The sequence below is a fragment of the Narcine bancroftii genome, chromosome 7 (genome assembly GCF_036971445.1).
Source record: "Narcine bancroftii isolate sNarBan1 chromosome 7, sNarBan1.hap1, whole genome shotgun sequence".
Taxonomy (NCBI): domain Eukaryota; kingdom Metazoa; phylum Chordata; class Chondrichthyes; order Torpediniformes; family Narcinidae; genus Narcine; species Narcine bancroftii.
This window is the reverse complement of record NC_091475.1, coordinates 143,636,791-143,657,546: the sequence shown is the minus strand read 5'-3', so window position 1 is coordinate 143,657,546 and position 20,756 is coordinate 143,636,791. Positions and strand designations below refer to the sequence as shown.

Genomic DNA, 20,756 nt, shown 5'->3' with positions numbered 1-20,756 from the left:
AGGCATACATCCCAGGACTATGAATTAGACTGCTGAATTTACCATTTCATAAATAGATTCCAGTTCAACATTTTGAATCCAAGTGTGAAGAAAAGTCCATTTTTGCTAAACATGATTTCCACTCCAAATTCTGTAGCTATTGCTCATGTTGTGCCAATTCTGGTGAGTCTTGGAGTCTGGTGAGTGATGGAGTGTAAGCTCAAGATCACTGACTATTGTTGCATTATTTTATATATACTGTGTAAACACACACACACACACACACACACACACACACACACATACATAGAATATATAGAAAATTAGTTAGATATAGATCTATCTATTTATGTGTTTGTGTAAATATATATATATATATATATATATATGTAGAGAGAGAGAGAGAGACAGAGGGATAGAGAGAGAAAGAGAGGTCTGTATCTATATCAGTATTTCTATCTATATATTCATCTCTCTATATATATATATTTATGTACATCTGTGTATGTGTGTGTGTGTGTGTGTGTGTGTGTGTGTGTGTGTGTGTGTGTGTGTGTGTCTATATATGTATATGTACCATGCATGCCATGCAGTGTAGAGTAAGAACAACGCACACACAGTTGAGTCAAGGTCGAAGACTGATTTACTGCACTGTCAACTCATCCAGCACTGGTCTTCAACTACCCGTTGTTTCCAGTTGTGTGGGAGGGGATGCAGGACGACAGCTGTTGGTCCCTGTGTGGCCCTCGTGATCGCCATATTTTCTGGTGATTTTATGAGCCAAGTCACAACTCGGTTCATGGGCCACTACCAGAAGACACCCCTCCCCTCCCAGAACCACCGATTGGAGTGTCCATTGCCATTTAGGGTGGCATACCTCTATGTCACTGTGGCTGAGTCTCCACTGGCTGGCTAATGTCTACATGAGCAGGTTTCAGGCGGTCAAGTTGAAGGTTTTCTCTTTGCTGGCAATGTCCAATACACATATAGACCCATTATGCCTGACAACTCTGTACGGCCCCTCGATTAGCCATTGAAGGGGTGCCTGGTGCACTTACCTTTGCACAAAACATATTCACAGGTATGCAAGTCCTTGGGCATGAAAGATTTAGGCTGGCCATAAGGCAGGGGCTGTGGAGGGGCTAAGGTACCCAATCTTTCCCTCAGCAGTTTCAGTGCAACAGTGGGATTTTACAGATCCTTAGCAGTGGCAAGAACTCCCCCAGGATTACCAAGGATGCACCGTAGACCATTTCTGCTGCACCAGAAGGACCCAAGGCAGTTCATCTTCCCAGTTGGGCCCCTTGAGCCAGGCCATCAGGGTTGCTTTTAAGTGTCTGTGGAACCACTCTATTAACCAGTTGGCCTACAGGTGATATGCCCTGTTATGGAGGAGTTGGGTTCCCAACGGTTTAGCCAATGCTGCCCAGAGCCTAGAGGTAAACTACGGTCCCCTGTCGGTGGTGAGATGTTCCAGAACTCAGAACTTGGACACACAGGTGATTAGTGCCTCATGGAGCAGTCAACCAGAATGAGGAGGTATCTCACCCCACAGGAAACCGGAAGCAGACCCACAATGTTGATGTGGATGTAGCTGAACCTATGCTATGCTGGCTCAAAATTCTGGGGAGATGCTTTAGTGTGAGTTTGCAATTAGGATCCCTGGCAGATTGTGCAGGTCTTGGCCCACTGACTGATCTGTTTGTGGAGCCTGTGCCAGATAAACATGCTGGCCACCATGTTTACCATTGTTCTGATGGCCGGATGTGCCAAGTTGTGCAGCACATCATTGACCTGCCTTCTCCATGCTGCCAGCATGATGGGGTGGGGTTTGCCGGTGGAGACATCACTGAGGAACATATGGTTGCCAGAGGTGATGACAACACCTTCCAGCCACAGACTGGAAAGTGCCGTCCTGTATTCTGGGATCTCAAGGTTGTTGTGTTGTGCCTTGGCTAAGGCTGAATAGTATACGCCCTGGGATAGGGTGTGGACAGATTCGATGGTGGGACGGGAGAATGCATTGGCCTCCACATTGTTCTTACTGGCGATGTTTTGGATGTCTGTGGTGAATTTGGACACGTGGGAAAGTTGCACCTGCTGCCTAGGTGACCATGGGTCAGACACTTTGTGGAAAGCAAAATGTCAGTAGCTTGTGGTCTTAGAAGACCTGGAATTGTCTACCTTCCAGAAAGTATCGGAAGTGCCTGACGGCCAGGTACAGCACCAATAGCTCCTGGTCAAAGGTGCTGCATTTAAGTTCAGATGGCTGGTGGTACCTGCTAGCCAGGGGCAGCCATTACCCTTCGATTAGCTGTTCGAGGACCCCTTAAAGGCTGTCGGTGCCTCAGGTGAACAAGGAGGGTGGCATTGGCCAGAGTGTCCACCTTCTGGAATGCCTCTGAGGCAACCCCATCCCAGGCAATGTCTTTATTTTTCCCACCAGGAGTGCAAAACGGAGGTACATGATCTGAGCTGCTGCCAGTATGAAGTGATGGTCGAGGTTAATCATACTGGCAAACTCCAGCACCTCCTTCACGGTGACAGGTTTCATGAACCGCCAAACAGCTCCACCTTCTCAGGCAGTGGTTTCAGCCGATACCCCAGGAAGTCAATTGTGTCCTGCTCAAACTGACGCTTGGCGGAGTTGATGGTCAGCCCAAACACCAGCGGGTGGGTGAATAGTTGTCTGGAGTAGGCAATATACTCCGAATGGTTGTGGCTGGCAATAAGCATATCATCCAGGTTGATGAATGTGAATGGGAGATCATGTTGACCAACTGCCACAGCCATTAATGGCGGTTGGACATGGAGTTTCCCGGATATACACAGGGTGGGCAATATGGCTGGGTAGGTTGCCTCTCCATCTGTTGGGGCCTTGTTGCCAGCTGGGGTTGGGGCTTGGTGATCTGTTCCACCGAGATGCCATTTTCTTTCTTCGATCTTCAGAGCACATCTGCCTGGGGTGCGATCTTCCTGGGGTCGCTGAAGTCCTCATTGGTGAGTATGAGTCAGATATCCTCAGGCAGCTGCTCCAGGAAAAGCTGCTCAAGGAGCAGGCAAGGCTTGTGTCCCGCGGTGAGTGCAAGCATCTCGCTCATGAAGGTGGATGGAACCCTGTCCTCCAAACCATCTAAGTGCAGCAATGGGCAGCGCACTTGTGCCATGATAGCCCAAAAGTGTGGGTTGTAGCTCTTTGAGGGCACCATGTTTGCTTGCTCTGGAGGCTGCCGCAGGAAATCCATGACCCTTGCTGCTATGTCCTAGTCGAGCGAGCGCACTACATAGAAGTAGCGGGTGTTAGCAGCGGCGATCTATCAAAGGTTGGATTGCGCCTCGGCCTGCTCAAGCCACATGTGTGGCTGTGACACCGAGAATGTTGGCATCTTTAGTGAGACTGAGTGGAGATCTGCTTAGTATATCGTCTTTGGGTCTAATTGCAGTTGAAACTGTCAGAATCGCCAATGCAGCATGTGTGCTATGTGAAGTGTGGAGTAAAAATGACACACACACAGTCGAATGAAATTGAAGACTGATTTATGCTTTGCCAGCTTTGTTTATATTTATTCCCTGCCGCTGATGACAGGAGTGACATCATCGCTGCGCCGGCCTCTGACTAGCTGGCATTCCCGCAGTTGCCCACTGTGTGGAACCAGGCATATTTCAGATAAACGTTTTTTATCCGGAGATCTGTTCATTAAAAAAAACAGCCCAGTAACAACAGCAAATCACTTGTAACAGTGTTTATACAACAACAAACAAGATAAGGCTTTTTAAGCATTAAAATAATGTTTAATTCTCACCAAAAAAATGCTGGCCACCACCGATCACCAATATTTCCCCACTGAGGCCTTGCTTTTGCCAGGAGCCCGAGGGTCCCACTCCTGACCGGGAGCTTAAGGTCCCCTACTGCTGGAAGCCCAAGGTCCACTGCTGCCGACATTCCCGGTCAGTTCAGCTCCAAAAAATATTTTAGATAAATGAAGATTTCAGATTTGTTTCATATATCCTAATTTAACTGATTTTTTTTTCAAAATTCAGATAATAGGATTTTGGAGAATCTGATCTCAAATAATAGGAGTTGTACTGTATCTATATTTATACAATATATAGCACACACACACATATTCATGTGTATACACACACATCACACACGTATTTTCATCTTGGCTAGGCTTCACGGACAAAGATTTAAGAAGGATCATAGAGATGGGCATGTCCTTCGAACCTGAACAATGGATTTTTTTTAGGTGGAGTGTAGTGTGTGCAGTACTGAGCCCACCTTTGCACCATGTCTAGCACGCTAGGACAGTGATAGCCAGGTTCTCGGTTTGTAGGTTGGAGTACCCTTCTCCTGCCGAGCCTAATGAGCCCCATCTGCCTGAAATCAGAGTTTTCCTTCTCTTAGGCTGGCTGCCAACCAAGGCTAACCACCCAAGCCTACCCATCCAGTTATATTGCCAGACACCTGGTTGCGCCATGAAGTAGCAAACTGAGTGAAAATGGGGAACACCATGGGAAGGTTTTGCTTTAGATGCAGTAATATAGGAGTGGCCATTTGCAGTGACAAGCCAGATAGTGGCCACACGGTGATCACTACACAGAGAGAGGCACTGTATTACTTGAGCACTTTCCCCTGGGTGAGCAGGACATCAGGCCTAGATCTGGGTGAGCGTGCGTGCGTGCGTGTGTGCGTGCGTGCGTGTGTGCGTGCGTGCGATCAGAGCATAAACTGTTATTGACTGTTTCATCAGCATTTTCAAGATTGACATAACTGAGAAACTGCAGCATTGCCTATGGATCAGAACTTCCGAATGTGGAGAAGGAATCCACTGGTTAACCCACCAAATTAGCTTAAAATGTATCAATTATGTATGAATTTGAAGTAATACTGGGCTATCAAATATTTCCCCAGAATTTTCTCCCCACTTACTGCTAGTTTCAATAATTTCCCTTTCTGGGTTTAAATATACAAGCCTTGTTGCTGGACACAATGAGATAAATAATGTCAAAGGGAAATCATGTGACTGTTAAATAAAAGGTAATGAATCAAAGCCAAGTATTTATTATAAACTGTGTTTGAAGAAGGTGTCATGATGTGAAGCAATTCTGATATTATTAGACTTTTCAGCCTGGACTCAGAGATTCACACAAAGCCACCCGCCCCTTCGAGCGTCTTAGCGTAGACTTTAAGGGACCCCTACCGTCGACCAACCGTAATACCTACATCCTTACGGCCATCGACGAGTACTCCCGCTTCCCATTCGCTGTGGCCTGCCCAGACACCACTGCCACCTCAGTGATACAGGCCCTTCACAGTATTTTCACCATCTTCGGGTACCACAATTCCATCCACAGTGATAGGGGGTCCTCATTCATGAGTGGAGAGCGGTTACACTGGCTCTCCGGTCTAAAGGTCTCCCCACCTCTCACTGGCAGGAGGTTCTCACTAGTGCCTTACACTCCATCCGCTCCCTCCTATGTACTGCAACAAATGCCACCCCCCACGAAAGGATGTTCCTTTTCCCGAGGAAATCCGAATCGGGAACCACTGTACCGGCATGGCTCACCGTCCCTGGCCCCGTCCTTTTGCGACGCCACGTCCGGCACTCAAAGAACAACCCCTTGGTCGACCGAGTGACTCTACTCCACGCGAACCCACATTACGCATACGTGGAGTTCCCAGACGGGCGGGAGGACACTGTTTCGGTGCGGGACCTAGCTCAGGACGAGGTAGACCCAGCAAACCCCCCAACTCCTTATGCTCCAGGCCCCGTGCTGCAACAGAAGGACCAACAGCACCCCAATGACCCGGGCCACCCTGCCGACAAAATGACTGGGGAATTGAGCGACGGAGCAGTCGCACCCGACGAGCCCGCTGGCGACACCACTCCAGCGACCCCAATCCCGGCACCACGGCGGTCACGCCGGATGGTCAGACCCCCTGACCGCTACAGTCCTTGACCTACCCCTTCCTTTTCATTCTCTCCCTCGTTTTTGTTTTTTTTTCCCAGGGTCAATTCTCCAAGAAGGGGTGAATGTGATAGTACAGATCTATCACCAATGTACATAGTGTATATAGTTACTGTATCTAGACTGTGCTTACAGCGATTGGCTGAGAGCTAAGCCACACCTATTGTCTGGGCCTTAAAGGGTTGTGTCTCTAGCCAGGTCAGATCATTCCGGATTGGTCGGCCACCTGTGAAGAGCTCCGGTCTTTTGCTAATAAAAGCCTTGGTTTGGATCAACAAGTCTTTGGTTCTTTCGACGAGCTCTACAATCCTCAAGAGCATTTAATACATTAGGCTTAAGTTAAAATACATGTGAAGCAACATTTGTCAGCCAACGCATGTGTCTAACTTCCTTAACGTGTCCTTTCAAAGCACAGCCCAAGGAATTCTAAAACCAATTGAGTCTCAGCAGACAGCAATAAAAGCATTTGGCCAATCAGTATGCGTAATTCCCCCATGAGGAAATCAATTGGAGAAAATGCTGACGAGATTTTAAATATGGCACGCAATCCACAAAAAATGGAATACAATGTGGCAAGCATCATTCATAAATTTGTTCAATTTATTCTAATATACCTAATGTCATTGATTTGTTTAATGTTTTCACTACTACACTGAATAATGCAGGAGAGAAAAAGAAGAATGATGGGTATTGATATTGTTGGTAATTTGAAACAATTCAAGGTACATGTGAGTGGATCAAGAATGAAGATCAAACTTTCTTGCAAAAGCATCTTGAACATGCCTTTTTCAGAGCTGTGATTTTATTTTCATTATTTTCTTTGTGTGCTGGGCTGGTTTCTGGATATCTTTTTTTTTTCCTTTTGCTTGATTAAGATTCATAAAACAAGAATGCAAAGGACAAAATAGCTCTGGACAACCATTTGAAGAGTTCAAGCATGAATCAACGGTTATGAACTTTTATCTTTTGAATTTTAATTTAATTTTTAATTTAAATAAAAATTTAGACATACAGGATGGTTACAGACCATTTTGGGCCATGAGTTAATGCTGCCCAATAAACCTGTATCATTTCCCTTCCGCCACCCCCCCCCCCCCCCCAAACCATCTAAGTGGGAAGAAACTGGAGCTCCTGGGAAAAACCCACACAGACATGGGGAGAACATGCAAAGTCCTTACAGACAGCATGGGATGCGAACACTGGTCCCAATCACTGGCGTTGTAAATGTGTTGGGCAAACCACTGCCCATCTTTGCTACATTAAAGACACTGTGTGATCTGTTGAGTTTCTCAAGCATTGTGTTTTCACTTATCATAAACTATCAAGCCATTTGATATCATTGTCCTGTCCAATAACAGGTGATTCTCTTGGTTTCAAACTCACCCTGCCCGACTCTGATTCTCATAGACCTGTCTGACCTTAGCTGCTGAAAGAGAGTGATTTGGACTGAATGATAAGAGTTCTCAGTGTTCAGAAATGGCAAATTTTATGAAGCAGTTGCTTTCAGAGCATTATACAGAAAGCAAGTTTACAAATAGTTTTGCCTCTTTTTGGCAGAGGTGACCAAATGTGTTGATAAGGAGTAAAGTGCTTATGCACTTTGCCAAGACTTTTCATTAGATTATGCATGATAGATCAGTGCAGAAGGTTAAATCATTTGTGATCCAGTAAAAACTGGCAGAGAAAGGAAAACAAAAGTAGTAAATTGAAGGAAAGATGTACAGCCACATCTGTGGAGAAAGGGAAAAAATACTGTTTTAATTCATTTTTCTCCCTGTACTTAATGTTGGGTATCCCTGTGGCAATATAGGAGGCCAATAACTGTCAGCTCAGAATAGACAGGAGAATTACAGTAACATCCAGCTGGAAATGCAGAGATGCTGTAATGGCACTTTCCCTGCCTCTTTCACTTCTGTGTCTACCTGCCTGCTTTAAAGTAATTAAACTTTGACATCTTTGGTTTGCACCCTGCATAGGCATCTTCTCTATTCTCTCCACCCATCAACCTTTCTACAGCTTAAATCATTCTCATGTCCTCACTTTTCCCTTTTCTAATGTGTAGGGAGTTCGACTTGAAACATGAAATTTGTTTCCCTCCCCAGGAATTCAGCTCAATCTGATGAACACTTCCAATAATCAGTTCTTTTTTCCTCTCTGCACATTATTTTTTTTTTGGCTACAGCTGTGCATGAATGAATATTGCAAGGTTGCAAAACTTTGACTGTGTGTGACTGTTTAGAGCTGGTGTTCAATACTGCTTTTGCTATTTACCTTACACTGTACTGTAATTTCAATTTGCTGGCATTTCTTCCGAATGTACTCCTAGTTCTGGCCCTGCAACCACATCTGACTTTCCACTGAACCAGGGCTGATCTCTCGGTCTTGAAAATGATGGAGCGAGGGGTCAGTCAGGTTATGAAATAATAGCTTGACGATTACTATTTTGCTTCTGTTTGCTCCAGATGGATCGAGCTTCATCCATCCTTTGTGGTCTGTATAGTGCAAGACAACTTGATGCAGGATTCTCTCAATGTAAAGATGAAGCTTCATCTCCATAGTTGCTGCAGATAAATGGATCAGGGGACAATTCACAGGACTATAAGGGTGGCAGAGAGGATTACTGAAGTTTTCATTCCATCCTACCCCATCGACATGATCTATTGAGATCGCTGTCTGAAGAGGCCACACAAGATTATTGAGGATCTCTTCCACCCCGCATACAGCATCTTTCAGCTGCTCTCATTGGGAAGAAATGTTGAGTATCATAGCCAGCACCACCAGCTGAGGAACAGCTTCTTTTCACGAACAGTGAGAATGCTGAATGACCAAATGAACTGCTAATACTAATCATCTGAGGCACTCATATGTACAAACCAATATTCATATATTTGTATTTCTGAATACTTTTCCTGTATATGTATTGTTTGTCAGTATGTGTATTATGTCTGGTTGTGTGTCTGTATGTTTTGCACCAAGGACTGGAGAACACTGTTTCGTCAGGTGACAAAAAACTTGACTTGATTTTCTGATTCTCCCTAACCAGCATTGTCTTGGACAAATGCATGTGTACCAGATACATAGATGAGCATAAGGTGGTCATTCGTGAGCATTTGAATCTTTGAGTGTGAAAAGCTCACATTGTTGAATTTGATAAGAATTATAGACCAAGCACAGAAGTAACCAGGGATGGTCATTAACATCAAAAACTCAACAACAAGTTTTAAAATCATTTATGCAAAGTACACTTGCATGATCCAAGGCTGTGAATGGAATGGGATAATTACCCTACATGCCTTGAGCTGAAGAATTTTGATGTTTGATATTTGATCAATAGACCTTCATATCTCAGCACAGTTAAAGGCAGCTGTTGCCTTAGACGTAATTTGTCCCTCAAGGAATTTATTCAGAGTTTTTTTTTTAAATTTCCCATTTACCCAATCCTTTTCTGTAGATATCTACATGGTCCCAGACCCTCGCTCACTCTCTTAGCCTATCTATATCCCTCTGCAGTCTCTCGGTATCCCCTGCACAAATTGCTTTTCCATTCAATTTAGTGACATCAGCAAACTGAGATAGCCCGCACTTGGTCCCTTCTTCCAGATCGTTTATGCATACTGAGAACAGTTGAAGGCCCAGCACCGACCCCTGCGACACCCACTCACCACTGATTTCCAACCAGAAAAACACCCCTGTATCCTAACTCTCTGCTTTGCATTGGTGAACCGATCCTCTATCCATGCTAATGCATCACCATAAACTCTATACATGCTTATCTTCTGTATGTTTTTTAACGTCCTATCTTATTGAACGCCTTCTGAAAATCCAGGTAAACAACATCCATTTGGTCCCTTCTTTCTATATCCTAGAAAAAAACGAGCAAATTTGGCAATCAGGACCTGCCCTTGCTGAATCCTTGCTGCATTTGCCTGATGGATCTATTTTAATAATAGCTTCAAGTATTTTCCTAACTACAGATGTGCAGTGAACTGGGATTCAATGGTATGGTGTTGCGCTGATGGCTGGCCCTGCCTCCTAGCTCCATCCCCATCTGATAACATATAACCCAGGTTTCCCGCCTAAACCCAGAACCCTTCTGAAGACTACTGATGAACCCTACCCTTAATTATAAGCTAATAAAAGATTTGATCTCCCTCTAGTCATGAGAGCTTTTATTCACACTACAATTTTATTAGCTTATACCTGATGGAAACACCACTCAAGCCAGATATGCTAATAATAGACTCTCTATCCCCCCAAGACGGCTGAGGAGTTCATCCATTGGTTAGACTGCTTCCAGGCCCACCTGATTGCAGCCAGAGACGTCTTCCACACCAATGTACTCAGGAGGTCCACACTTGTTTCAAGGGTAGGAATGAAAGAGTATGCAGTGATCAGTGACTGCTCTCCATATGATGTGGCTATTGAAAGCTTGGTAACTGAAATCACAGAACAAGGTCCTAGTGAGGCACCGAATTGCTCTAAATTGCCAGTGGCCAGGAGAGACCATCAATGACTACCTGCTGGATCTGTGAACGCTTGCCAAGAAGTGCAGGTATGAAGCAGCTACGGCCCACATTCGTGAGGAGGAATAGATTCGGGACCCTCTGGTCGCAGGGGTCTGCTCGAGGGACATGAGGTAGCGAATGCTCAAGTCAGGAAAGAAGGACCTAGCTAGCCACGTCGAGTTGGCCAAATCGCTGGAACGTGCCAAGCTTGAGAACGACGACCCAGAAGCCAGAGAGCTCACCCATCCAGGTGAGCCCTTCCAAGGACTGGATGCTTCCACTACCACTGCCCTAACAGCTGCAGCTTCCCATACCAGGGCGTGATTTTTCTGAGCAAGAGCCAGCATCCCCAATCTCATTGCCTGGCTGTATTCCAGCTATGGCAAGTAAGGACAATGGGCAAAGGTTTGCCATGCGAGAGAAAGCCCAGGGAAGTCCACGGCCTGCACCACTCCCAGATCCAATTCCAGCCCCAAGCCATCTGCACCGAATTCACCCAAATCCACTTGCTGCGTGACACACTGACGGAGGGTGGCTGTGAGGAAACAGCACAAAATGACTCAGCGGCCATCTTGCAGTGACCCGAACTCAAACTCGGTGCCATCATCGTTGGAGGAAGAAGGAGGATGCCCATCTTGCTGCGCCACAAGGTCGACGACATCTCACTCACACAGGGCAACCCAGGACGGTGGGGGCCACTCGAGTGAGTAGCATGGAGTCTTCTGGGACCTAGTATTGACAGTCCTAGATCTGGGCAGACTTCACCAGCTCAGCAACTCTATAGTGACTGTAAAGGTAAATGGACATTCCATTAAATGCCTAATCGACATGGGCTCTACTGAAAGCTACATAAACTCACAGACTGTGAAAAAAATACTATCTGAAGATGTATCCTTCTAGTTACCACATATTTCTCACATCTAAATTGCATTCTATGCAGGTTCAACAACATTGTTTAGTACACTGGTTGTTTGAATGGGGAAATTTTGTAAATTTTGCTTGTATATTCTTGATGAACTGTGTGCTCTGGTGTTGTTGGGTCTTGACTTCCTGTGTCACCTTAAAAGCTTGACAGTGGAGTATTCTGGTCCCCTCCCCCTGTAACAGATCGTAATGGAGGGCCCCTGAAATCAGAACATATATGCAGCCTCTCCACACTGAATATCGACACCAACACCCCCCCACTCCTCTTTTCCCGAATCTTTCCCCAGATTGCAAGCCCATTACTACTAAGAGCAGGAGGTACAGTGCAGCAGACGGAGAATTTATAAAGTTGGAGGAGACTCAAAATCTGCTGGATGAAGGTATAATCGAACCTCGCACCAGCCAGTGAAGAGCGCAAGTGATAGAGATAAAGGGGAAAAACAAGTCCAGGCTAGTAATTGACTATAGCCAAACTAATAATCTGTACACACTCCTGGACGCATTCCTCCTCCTTTGTATTTCAGACATGGTGAATGATATTGCACAGTATCGGGTCTATTTGACCAGTGACCTGAAAGCTGCCTATCACCAGGTGCCAATCCATTCTGAGGACCGTCCATATATGGCATTTGAGGCTAACGGTCGTCTCTATCAATTCTGAAGGGTCCCTTTTGGTATTACTAATGGGGTTTCTATCTTCCAGAGGCAGATGGAGAGAATTGTGGATGAGTATGGGTTGAAGGCTACCTTCCCCTACCTCAATAATGACACCATCAGTGGCGACACCTTGGAAGACCATGACGCCAACCTCCAATTTTTTATCCACACAGCAAAAGCCCTGAACCTCATTTATAACTCTGAAAAATGTGTGTTCAGGCCTAAACAGTTGTGGTGGAGAATGGCATCATTGGCCCCAATCCCGATAGGATGTTCCCCCTGTTAAAGATCCCCATCCCCAGGACCACAAAGGCTTTGAGGAGATGCCTGGCGTTTTTCTCAGATTACGCCCAGTGGATCCCTCAATACACTGATAAGGTTCTCCCTCTTTTAAAAGCCACTAATTTCTCCCCTCAGATGAAGCCCAAAAGGCTTTTAACTATCTCCAGAACCACATTGTGAAAGCCACTATGCACGCGGTGGATGAGAATGTACATTTCCAAGTGCAAAGTGATGCTTCAGACATAGCCCTGGCCACAACCCTCAACCAGGCAGGCAGTCCTGATGTATATTTTTAATGGACATAAGATCTGGAAGCCATCGGTGGAAAAGGAGGATCAAGCCATTGTAGAAGCTGTAAGACTCTGGAGACACTACCTGGCTAGTTGAAGATTTACATTCCTCACTGACCAGTGCTCATTCGCATCATGTTCAGTAATGTCAAGAGGAGAAAAATCAAGAATGACAAAATTACTAGGAAGAGGATTGAACCCTCCACCTACAATTATGATTTTGCCTATCGACCAGGAGTCCTTGATGACCTTCCAGATGCCTTATCAAGAGGAAGCTGTGCCTCTGCACACACCAGCCAACTGCAGTCTATGCATAATGAGCTCTGTCATCCAGGTGTCACCCTCATGGCTCATTTTGTCAACGCACACAATCTGCCCTACACTATGGAAGACGTCAGGGAAATGTCCAGGTCTTGGCAGGTCTGCACGGAGTACAAGCCACCTTTCTATCGCCCCAAAAAGGCACAACTGATCAAATCATCCAGGCCCTTTGAAGGGCTTAGCATTGATTTTAAGGGACTTCTACCCTCCAAGAACAGGAACAGCTTCTTATTCTCTGTCATTGACGAGTACTCCCATATCCTGTTCACCATTCCATGTCCAGACACATCCACCTCGTCAGCTATGAAGGCCCTAGGATCCATTTTGATACTGTTTGAGTATCCTAGCTTTATTCATAGAGACCGGTGTTCATCCTTTATGAGTGATGATCTGCGTCAGTACCTGCTGGTGAGGGGGATTGCATCCAGCAGGACTACTAGCTATAACCCCATGGGGAACAGGCAGCTTTGGAGGAAAACCACGGTCTGGAAGGCAATCAAACTGCCCCTGAAATCAAAAGGCCTTCCAGACTCACGCTGACAGGATGTCCTCCCCATGTCCTCCATCTGGTCACTCCTATGTACAGTGACCGATGCTGCCACTTGAGCTCCTATTCAATTTCAAAAGAATGCTGGCATTGGTAACTACACTCCCAGTCTGGCTCACTACAACTGATCCAGTCTTTCTCAGGAAGCACATGACAACCTCCTGGTGGAAAGGATCCAACTGCTCCTTGCCAATCCCACGTATGCCTAGGTGGAGTACCTGGATGGTTGGGAGGTCACCGTCTCCATCAGGGACCTGGCACCTGCTGGAATAGAGAGTCCGTTGCCTCAGGTGCCCTTCAAGCCATGGAGCTCATTTTCACTGTCCCTAGTCAGGCCCTCAGAGGATGCAGTTCAGTAGGAAAGTGCATCCCCCTCCACCGTCAAGCTGGAGACACAGTCCACCACTCCTCCTTCACTAGGGGACCAGGAGACTCAAGGAGTTCAAGACTTCCCGGTGCTAAGAGCTCCATCAGGATCTTCAGACCTTCAGAGCACTTAAATTTGTATTTAAGTTGTAAATAACTATATTTTTTTTACCACTTGTTCTGAACCCATGTTCTCTGTCTTTATTCACAGATCCTAAATTCTACAGGAAGGGGTGAATGCAGTGAACTGGGATTCACTGGTATGGTGTTGCACTGATGAATGGCCCTGCTCCCTGGCTCCACCCCTATCTGGCCATATATAACCCTGGTTTCCTGCCTAAATCCAGAACCCTTCTGAAGACTACTGTTGAACCCTACCCTCAGTTATAAGCGAACAAAAATGTTTGTTCTCCCTCCAGTCGTGAGAGCTTTTATTCACACCAGAAGATGTTAAACTAACTGCATATAGTTTCCTGTCTTTTGCCAACATCATTTTTTTTTTAAAAACAGTGATTTGACATTCACTGTCTTCAAATCGACTGGGTCCCACCAGAGACCAGAGAATTTTGGTAAATTATCACAGAAGCCTGGACTATAACTTCTGCGATTTTTTTCCATAAGCTGGAATGCATTCCATCAGGACCAAGGGACTTGTCTATCTTTATACCTTCAAGTTTTCTGAGTACCACCTCTTTAGTGATAACTATTACATCCAGGTATTCAAATCAAATCAAGTTTATTGTCATCTGATTATACAAGTACAACCTGATAAAACAGTATTCCCCGGTCCTTGATGCAAAAGATCCAGACACACAACCAGATATAAGGTACATTCAGACAGGCAAGTATTTTAACCTATAAAAATAAATAAATAAATGTTGCTTTGTACAAATGAGAGCCTCGGATGGTTAGTGTGAGTAGTTCCTTTGGTCGTCCATCATTCTCACTGCCCATGGGAAGAACCTGTTCCTCAGCCTGGTTGTGCTGGATCTGATACTCTTGCATCTCTTCCCCTATGGGAGCAGTTAAAAAATGTTGTGTGCAGGGTAGAAGGGGTCCTCAATTAATTTGCATGCCCTCTTCAGACTATGATCCCTGTAGTTCACTTTACTGGGGGTGGGGGGGGGGGGGGGAAGGGAGACTCCATTGAACCTCTCTGCCATTATTATTGTCCTGTGGATTGACCATTTCTCTGCAGCAATTATACCACACTCCGATGCAGCCTGTCAGAATGTTCTTGATAGAACTCCTATCGATATAATAGTGATCAGTAGTCTTGCCCACTTCAGTCTCTCAGGAAGTGCAGCCGCTATTGCACCTTCCTGACAAATGAAGAGATGTTGAGTGCCCACGATAGGCTACTAATTAAGTGAACTCCAAGGAACTTGGTAATCTTCACTCTCTCTACTGCAGAGCTGTTGATATGTAGTGGAGGGTGGTTGTTCCTGGTCCTCCTGAAGTCCAAGATCATCACTTGAGACTTAAGTTGTTGCCCAACACCATATTGTGAGATTTTACACATCTTCTCTGTAGTGTAATACATTGTTGTTGCTGATGAGGCAAACAACTGTTGTATCATCTGCAAACTTGATGACCCTGTTGGAGATGGATCTGGTGATGCAGTCATACCAAGCCAAACCACGACCACACTTTGGCAAGTCTGATTACCTGACTGTACTTCTACTGCCAGTGAACAAGCAGAGACTGAAGAACACAGCACCAGTGGTGAAGATGGTGAAGGTGTGGTCCAAGGGGCTGGAGGAGCATCTGAGGAACTGCTTTGAATTGTGCACTGGAATATGTTCAAGAACTCATCTATAGACGTGAATGAATATGCAGCAGGTGTCAATGACTTCATCAAGACTTATGTGGATGAGTGTGTGCCCATGCACAAATGCTGTGACGATTCTCGACCCATTGAGCTGAATACCTTTTCTGCCAGCTGTGAGAAGAAGAACCAAACAATGACTACTGGAATCCCTGAGAAGACTGAGGACTGTGTGATATCTGTCTCTGAGTGTGACGTCAGAACATCATTCAAAAGGAAGAACCCTCACAAGGTGCTGGGCTCTGACAGCATACCTGGCAGGGTAATGAAAATCTGCACCAACCAACTAGCCGGAGTGCTTACGTACATTTTCAACCTCTCATTGTGGCAGTCAGAGGTTCCAACCTGCTTCCAAAGGGCATCAATCATCCCAGTGCCCAAGAAGAGTAGCGTGGGCTGCCTCAATGACTAATGCCCAGTAGCACTAACCTCTACTGTGATGAAATGCTTTGAGGGACTGGTCATGGTCAGAATTAATACCTAAGTAAAGATCTTGACCTGCTGCAATTTGCCTCTTATCACAATCCCTCCAGCAATATTGCTGGATTGCCACTAAGGTCTGGATCACCTCAAAAACAGCAATTTGTACACATGGCTGCTCTTCAAAGACTACAGCTCGGCCTTCAATACCACTATTCCCCCAGTGCTGTTCAAGAAGCTACAAACTCTAGGCCTCTGTACTCAACTCTGCAACTGGATCTTTAACTTTCTCGTTTGAAGACCACAGTCAGTACGAATTGGAAACAACATCTCCTCCTTATTGATCATCAGCACAGGCACACCCCAAAGATGCATGCTTAGCTCACTGCTTTACTCACTATACAGCCATGACTGTGTGACCAGGTGCAATTCCAATGCCATCTACAAGTTTGCCAATGACACTACAGTTGTCGGCAGAATCATCAACGGCAATAAGCAAGCATACAAGAGGGAGATAGATCAGCATGTTGAATGGTATAACGACAACAATCTTGAGCTCAATGTCAGAAAAATGAAGGAGATAATAGTGGATTTCAGGAGGAAGTCAGCTGAACACGACCCAGTCCTTATCGAGAGTTCAGTCGTAGAAAGGATCAAGAACTTCAAATTCCTGGGTGTCAATATCTCTGAGGATTTTTCCTGGAATCTCCACATTGATGCAATCTCAAAGAAGGCTTGCCAGTGGCTATACTTTGTGAGGTGACAGAGAAGGTTTGGTATGTCACCAAAGACTCTCGTAAACTTCTACAGGTGTACCGTGGAGAACATTCGGACTGGTTGCATCACTGCCTAGTATGGGGCCATCAATTCTCATGACAAGAATAAACTCCAGAGGGTTGTTAACATGGCATTCTACTTCACAGGTACTAGACTTCACTCCATCAAGGACAACTACATGAGGTGGTGTCTGAGCAAAGCAGTCTCTATCCTCAAGGACCCCCACCACCCAGGCCATTTCCGCTTCTCTCTGCTACCATTAGGGATAAGATACAGGAGCATAAAGATGAGCACTCAATAGCACAAGGACAGCTTCTTCCCCGCTGCCATCAGATTCCTGGATATTCAATGAACAAAGACACTGCCTTACTTTTCATGCTCTATTATTGTTATTTTTTTTTTATATAGTAATACCATAGGATGATTATAATATGTATGTATACACTATGATTCTACTGCATAACACAACATTTCATGACTTGCTCATGACAATAAATCCTGATTCTGATTGCGAAGAATGGAACAGGCTTAAAGGTCAGGGTCAATAGCATGAACAGGAGCGGGCTGAGCACAAAGCCCTGAGGTGAGCCAGAGTTCAGTGTAACGGTCCTTGATATTCTGCTACCATCACAGACAGACTGTGGTCTTTCTGTGAGGAAGTCCAGGATCCAATTACAGAGAAGGGTGTTGAGTCCCAGTGAGGATAACTTCATCAATCACTGAGGAATAATTGCATTAAATACTGAACTCAAGTTAATGAACAACAGCCTAGTGTATGAGGCATCATTCTCCAGGTGGCCAAGACAGAGTGAAGTGACAAGGCTAATATATAGCTTTGTCTATGGAACTGTTTCTTTTACAGGCAAATTTGAATAGACCAGACATTTGAAGTACTTCATAATGGTGGAGGTCAGTGCCACAGGGTGGTAGTCATTGAACCCTGTTATTGTCGCCCTCTTGGGTTCCGGAATGATGGTGGCTGTCATAAACCCAACAGAAACAGTGAGGTGTTGAAGATATCCACAAAGACCTCCATCAATTGGTCTGTGCAGCCCTTCATTACCTGACCAGGTATGTTGTCTGGTCCCATCTCCTTGTGTGGGTTTTCAGCTATGCACGACCCAACACATCCATAACATCTGTTTTTGGCATGTTCGCTGTGACCACCATGAAGACTGACACAAAATAGTTATTCAAAGCCTCAGCCATTTCCTTATTACCCCATATCAGTTCCACATTCTCATCTTCCAAGGAGCCAACCTTCACTTTAGCCACCCTTTTGCATTTTATATACCATATATAGTTGTGCAAGAGTCGACCCCACTTTTTTGGCCTAAAAATCTTTTTTTTTGTATGATCCTTGTAAAAATTGATCCCCCCTCATTTCGGCCTTGGCCGCCTGCACATCAAAGTTCCTGACGCTCCAACCACGGATCACCACTCCCGCTGCATGCCCATTTGAATTCCTGACTGTGGATGCTCATCATGGCTGCCCAACCATTTGAGTTATCGATGCCCCAACCATGAACTTACCACCCAGTCCCAGCCATGGGAGCTCCCGATGCCTTGAATGAAGTAGGTACACAAGGTGAAAAGAATGACGCATGTAAAAGTCAATTCCCCCCCCACACTATTTGCCCCAAAAAGTGGTTCAAAAATATTTGATGATTACATGAGTATATATGGTAATTTAAAAATTTTTTACTGTTCATTTTTATATTTTGTGCTAATCTTTCTCATAGGCTACCTTCTCTCTCTCATTCTAGTTCATTTCATTGTTCTATGTTGCTTTTTAAAGTTTCCCCATACTTCTTTCCCACTGCTCTTGCGTGTGTTTTTAGTTTGACATCTTCCTTTATTTCCTTAGTTATCCAGGGCTGGCTTCACCCACCTTTACTGTCCTTGCTTTTAATTAGAATGTACATTTGTTGAGCACCATGAAAAATCTCTTTGAAAGTCTTCCACTGTTCCTAAACCTTCCCTCCATAGAGCCCGTGTTCCAAGTCTATCCTAGCTAACTACTCCCTCATCTCCTTGTAGTCTTATTTGTTCAGGCATAACACACTAGCTTTAGACCAAATTATTTTATCTTCTATTTGTATGAGAAACTCAGGTGAACTGTGATCACTCTTTCCTATAGAATCCTTAACTCCAAGATCACTAATACCTGTCTCATTATAGAGGACCAGATCCAAGATAATATGTCGACTTTTAGGATCAGTAACATGGCATTCACGAAAACAATCACTTATGCACTCGATGAAGTCCTCCTCAAGGTTGCCTCTACCAATTTGATTCACCCAGTCTTTGTGTACATTAAAGTCCCCCACGATAATTGCTATTCCATCCTTACATGCCTCTGATATTTCCTGCTTTATTACCTGTGCGACAGGCAGGCACAGTTGCAGCGGTTGCAAGGGAAAATTGGTTGGTTGGGGTTGGGTCTTGGGTTTGTCTTTTGTCAGTGAGGTGGGCTCTGCGGTCTTCTTCAAAGGAGGTTGCTGCCCGCCAAACTATGAGGCGCCAAGATGCACGGTTGGAGGTGATATCAGCCCACTGGCAGTGGTCAATGTGGCAGGCACCAAGAGATTCATGGACATACCCCTCCATAAATCTTCATCCATGAAGCCAAGCCAAAGAAAAAAGAAAAAAAAAAGAAAGAAAAACCTGTGCGACTGCAACGTTATTATTAGGTGGCCTAAAGACAACTCCTATCAGTGATTTTTTTTTCCCCATTTACTCTTCCTAATCTCTACCCAAATGGATTCAGCATTTTGCTCTGCAGATCTTGCATCATCTCTCACTATTGCCCTGATCTTATCCTTAAGTAAGAGTGCTACCTCACCTCCTTTACCTTCCTTCCTGGTTATCTGATATCTTTGGATATTTAATTCCCAATCCCACCCTGCCACCACATTTGTGCACAAGTTCATTGATCTTGTTTAAAATACTATGGGAATTCAGATAAGATTGTCTTATACCCATTATGCTTTGAAAATCTGATAATCTTTGCCTCTTTTGCACTCAACATTTATCCCCTCTATTCTTACTTTTATCTTTTTCAACTTTTGCTTTTAATTTACCCAGACACTTTGGACAAGAATAAAGGGTGGGGCCACATAAAGATAAAGCAGACAACATGTGTTTGGAGGTGGAGGAGTTTGGGGAGGTTCTAAATGAAAACTTTGCTTCAGTATTCACTAGAGAAAAGGACATTATTCAGGACAAGGACAGAATTGAACACGTGCTGGATGATAATAAAATTAAGGAAGAGAATGTGTTGGATGATCTTAAAGCATTAAGATTGATAAGTCTTAAAGATTAGTTCAGGAGTCAAGAGGTCATGTTGCAACTCTACAAACCACATATGGAGTATTGTGTTCAGTTCTGGTCACTTCATTATAGTAAGGATTTACAAGCTATGGAGCAGATGACAAAGAGATTTATAAGGATGTTTCTTGGATAGGAAAATAAGTCTTATGAAGCAACATTATCAGAGCTGGGACTTTTGTCTTTGAAGAATGAGAGGACACTTAATAGATGTCTACAAGATTATGAGAGACATAGACAAGGTGGGCAATCAACACCTTTTCCCAAGGGAAGGAATAGCTAACAACAGGGGACATCTCTACACAGTAAAGGGTGGAAAGTTTAAATCATGTCATTTCAAGTCAAGTTTATTGTCATCAAATTGTACAAGTACAACCCAACGAAACAACAAACTCCAGTCCTCAGTGTAAAACATGCAGCACACAACCAGACATAACACACATACAGACAAATAATACATATGCAGGTCAAGTATTTTATCTATATAAATAAATAAATATTGCTTTGTACAAATGGAAGTCTTGGAGCTGTTCATTTGGTTGTTCAGCATTCTCACT

The 20,756-nt window shown here is 44.6% G+C and overlaps 1 long non-coding RNA gene across 1 annotated transcript in view; it reads right to left on the bottom strand.

Moving 5' to 3' along the window:
• Positions 1 to 3,573: 3,573 nt before the first annotated feature.
• The window catches only part of LOC138739945 (uncharacterized), a 107,380-nt gene continuing 90,197 nt past the window's right edge, over positions 3,574 to 20,756 (bottom strand). Inside the window, exon 5 of the long non-coding RNA XR_011342594.1 lies at positions 3,574 to 3,669. This is a non-coding gene — a long non-coding RNA (uncharacterized lncRNA). The remainder of the gene's footprint in view (positions 3,670 to 20,756) is intronic.